Source organism: Ornithorhynchus anatinus, chromosome X1 (genome assembly GCF_004115215.2).
Source record: "Ornithorhynchus anatinus isolate Pmale09 chromosome X1, mOrnAna1.pri.v4, whole genome shotgun sequence".
Lineage (NCBI taxonomy): Eukaryota > Metazoa > Chordata > Mammalia > Monotremata > Ornithorhynchidae > Ornithorhynchus > Ornithorhynchus anatinus.
This window is the reverse complement of record NC_041749.1, coordinates 53332543-53337394: the sequence shown is the minus strand read 5'-3', so window position 1 is coordinate 53337394 and position 4852 is coordinate 53332543.

Genomic DNA, 4852 nt, shown 5'->3' with positions numbered 1-4852 from the left:
ACAACTGAGTTGGTAGACACATTCCCTGCCCTCAAGGAGGTTACAGTGTAGAGGAGGATAAATTACAGATATGGATAAATTACGGAGCCCTTATTAAGGATAAGGGCTGTGGGGCTGAGAGTGGGGTGAAAGCCATTAAAGGGATCCAAGTGCATAGGTGATGCAAAAGGCAAAGGGAGTCGGGGAAATAAGGGCTTAGTCAGGGAAGGCCTCTTGGAGAAGATGGGATTTGAATAAAGCTTTGAAGATGGGGAGAGGGATGGTCTGTCCGATATGAGGAGGGAGGGCGGGAGGGAGTTCCAGCCCAGAGGGAGGATACAGGCGAGAGTTGGAAGGTGAGGGAGAAGAGATCGAGGTACAGTGAGCACGTCAGCACTGAGGAGCGAAGTGTGCAGGCTCGAATGAGGGTAACTGGCATTACTAATGGCTGAGATGAATTGAACCCTACGTGAATTCCAGAATTTTAAGCATTTCCTTTTACTCCAAAGAACTCATTGCCTCACTATTCCCCAACTTGCTAATGCTCCTTTATGATTCCGCAGGGAAATTCTAATATTCTTTGAATATCCAGTGCCCGTAACATCTTTCTTTCATAGTAGGGAATCTTCTCTGAACATTCCCAATGAGCTGCTAAGTGCCATGGAAAAAACACTTCTCCCAAAGCTCCACTGACACCTATTAAAAAAAAACCTATGTTTTTGCAAAGCTGTCCCGGAGATTACAAATAGTTCCTTAAATAAACTAGTTAAACGTATAAACTAATTTACTGGTCTGTAATTTCCCGGTAATCCGGTAGGTTTCCTAATAAATACTAGCAGAGTGTTGGCAATATTCCAGCCTCTGGGGCACTCTCCTAAACTATGGAAAGGGAGCCTGTAAAAACATTTCAGAAAGCTTCTCCATGCTCCATTTTCTTTCTATGCCTCTTGATACCAGATCCTTTCAGGTTTCTTTTCCAACCTTTTTTTAAGGACATCTGGGCCTTCTAGATGCACTTTTTCAATTTGTAAATGTGATTGGAAACAAAGGACTTCTTTCCCTTCCTGAAGGCACATGCAAAATAAGTGCTTAACAACTTTATCCGCCTCTCTGATTCTCTACCTTTCTTAATTGGGCCAATCTGTTCCCTTGACATTTAGCAATGGTGTATGTTCTTCAAAAAGCCCTTTCCTGTTAATTGAGATATTCTGAATTGTCTCTGGTTGCTTTTGCCATTTTAAACCGCATCTTCTTGATTCTTCTGTTTCCAGATTACATTTCCATACACTTGGAGTGTTTTCTGTTTATCTCTGCTACAAAACCCATTGGTTTCATTTTAAGGTTGTTACACTTTATTTACTTAGGATGATGGCCAGCTTTATCTCTCTTGGTCATTTTTTTAAAATGGTATTTGTTAAGCACTTATTATGTGCCAGACGTTGTGCTAAACACCTGGGTAGATGCAAGATAATCAGGTTGGACAAAGTCCATGTCCCACATGGGCCTCACAGTCTTAATAATCATTTTCCAGGTGAGGTAACTGAGGCACAGAGAAGTGAAATGACTTGCCCAAGGTCACATAGAAAAGTGGCAGAGCTGGGATGGCAGACATGGGATAAGAATCCGGGTTCTCTGACTACCAGGCCCGTGTTCTTTCCACTAGGCCATGCAGCTTCTCATTGCTCTACATTCAGCCAACTGTTGGCAGACACTGCATTTGACCCCAAAAGCCTAGCATATGGCAATCCGGAGGAGAATTTCAATCCTCTAGAAGAGACTTCAGAAAGATCAGGCTACCAGGAGACAAATTAGAGAACAATGGCAGGCACTGCAGATGGTGAACCCACCTAGCCTGACAAGGGATTATCTTTACCTCCACACAGTGTGTTTTGTTGGCTGCCCATCTGTCTTTCCAAGGCTTGGATCATCAGTAACAACATCTTCCATCTTAGCAGCTTTCAAAAATGCTCTAGTCTACCCTATCCTAAACAAACCCTCCCTTGACCCCACAGCTCCTTCCAGTTATCGCCCCATCTCCCTCCTACCATTCTTCTCCAAACTCCTTGAGCGAGTCTACATCTGCTGGCCTCAAGTTCCTCTCTTCCATTTCTTTCCTTGACTCTTACAATCTCATTTCCTTCCCTTCCTTTCCTTCCCTTTCCTTCGCTCCACAGAAACTGCCCTCTCAAAGGTCACAAATGATCTCCTTCTTGCCAAATCCAATGGTCTCTATTCCATCCTAATCCTCCTTGACCTCTCAGCTGCCTCCGATACCGTCGACCACCCCTTTCTCCTGGAAACATTATCCAGCCTCGACTTCACTGACACTGTCCTCTCCTGGTTCTCCTCTTATTTCTCTAGCCTCTGATTTTGAGTCTCTTTCGTGGGCTATTCCTCTGCCTCCCACCCCCTAACTGTGGGTGTCCCTCAAAGTTCAGTTCTGGATCCCCATCTACACCTACTCTAATGGAGAACTCATTCACTCCCATGGCTTCAACTATCACTTCTATGTAGATGACTCCCAAAATCTCCATCTCCAACCCTAATCTCTCTCCCTCTCTGCAGTCTCCCATTTCCTCTTGCCTTCAAGACATCTCTACTTGGATGTCCTACCATCACCTCAAACTTAACATGACTAAAACAGAACTCTTTATCTTTACCCTGTCCTTCCCCTGATTTTCCCATTACTGTAGAGAATACCATCATCCTTCCTGTCTCACAAGCCTGTAATCTTGGTGTCATCCTTGACTCCTCTCTCTCAGTCAACCCATATATTCAATCTATCCCTAAATTCTGTGGGTTCAACCTTCACAACATCGCTAAAATCTGCCCTTTCCTTTCTATCTAAACTGCTACCATCTTAATCCAAGCATTTACCCTATCCCGCCTTGTTACTGTATCAGTCTCCTGGCTGACCTCCCTGCCTCCTCTCTCTCCCTATTCCAGTGCATACTTCACTCTGCTTCCCAGATCATTTTTCTACAGAAACATTCAGTCCGTGTTTCCCCACTCCTAAAGAACCTCCAGTGGTTGCCCATCGACCTCCAAATCAAACAGACACTCATTACCATCCGCTTTAAAGCACTCAATCACCTTCCTCGTACCTCACCTCATTACTCTCCTACTACAAACCAGTCTGCACAGCCCATTCCTCTAATACCAACCTCACTGTACCTTGATCTGGTCTATCTCACCGCCGACCTCTGGCTCACATCCTGCCTCTGGCCTGGAACACCCTCCCTTTTCACATCTGACAGACAATTATTCTCACCACCTCCAAAAACCTTATTGAAAGCACCACTCCTCCACAAGTCCTTCCGGTCAATCAGTCAGTCAATCATTTGTATTTTTTGAGTGCTTACTGTGTGCACTTGGGAGAATACAATACAACAATATAACAGATATATTCCCTGCCCACAACAAACTTACAGTCTAAAGGGGGAGACAGACATTAAAATAAATAAATAAAATTACAGATATGAATATAAGTGCTGTGGGGTTGGGAGGTGGGATAATTTAAGGGAACAAGTCAGGGTGATGCAGAAGGGAGTAGGTGAAGAGGGAAGGAGGGCTTCAGGGAAGGCCTCTTGGAGGAGATGTGCCTTTAATAAGGCTTTGAAGGGGGGAAAGTCATTGTCAGATTTGAAGAGGGAGGGTGTTCCCTCCTTTCCTCTATTCCCACTTCCTTCTGCATCACCCTGACTTGATCCGTTTACTTACTATCTGCTCCTCTCTCAGCCCCAGAGAACTTATGTATATATTGTAATTTATTTATATTAATGTCTGTCTCCTCCTCTAGACTGTAAGATCATTGTGAGCAGGGAATGTGTGTGTTGTTGCTTGTACTGTCCCGAGTGCTTAGTACAGTGCTCTACACACAGTAAGTGCTCAATATAGATGATTGCTTGCTTGCTTGATTGATTGATTTAACCTGTCGGTCCTGGGAGCTTTCCTTCTTGTGTTTCCTTCTCAGGTCCTCTCCTCTGCCTTTGGCCATTTCATTGTTCATTCACACCCCTCCAATGGGGACAGTGGGGGAAAGTCAAACCAGTAAATTTGACTCCAGGTGAAATCCCAATTCAGCTAAATTCATTGGCATTCCCAGTTGATTTTGTCATAAGCAAATTTCATGATAATGAAATCCATGCAGAGTGACACTGCTTTTTCCTGTAATTCTTTGTTTCACCTGGCCAGGGGACCACCAGGAAGGGAGAAAGATGGTTTGAATTATTATTTGAATTATTCATCATTCTCAAACTAGAGCATATCAGTGGGTCACCATAAGCAAAACAAAGATCTGAAATTAAGGGAATGTGAGTTCCAAGGTTGACCTACCCATTTGTGAGCATTGCAACCTTATGGAAATCACCCAGAGAGAGCTGGGCCAACTAGAGTGGTTCATTAAGAAGATAAATTAACAAAAGTGAGTGCTGGACACTTAAAAAATGTAATGTGTTATTGTTATTTTCTAAGCATTGGCAGAATACTAAATGATCTCCTACATGTAACAGTAGCTGTGATTCCTATCAGTACCATTACCACTACTATTATTAATTATTATTATTATCATTGTATTTGTTAAGCATTTACTATGTGTCAAGCACTGTTCTAAGCACTGGGGTAAGTTAATCAGATCAGGCATGGTTCCTGTCCCACATGAGGCTCACACTAAGTAGGAGGGAGAACTGGCATTGAATCCCTATTTTACAGATGGGGAAAAGGAGGCAAAGAGAAGTGAAGTGACTTGCCCAAGGTCACACAGCAGGTCTGATTCCCAGGCCCGTGCTCTTTCCACTGTGCCACGCTACTCCTCATCTGTGTCCATATTTTGTATTCTAAGAACCATGCAATGCTTACAGCCTCTGCTGAAATT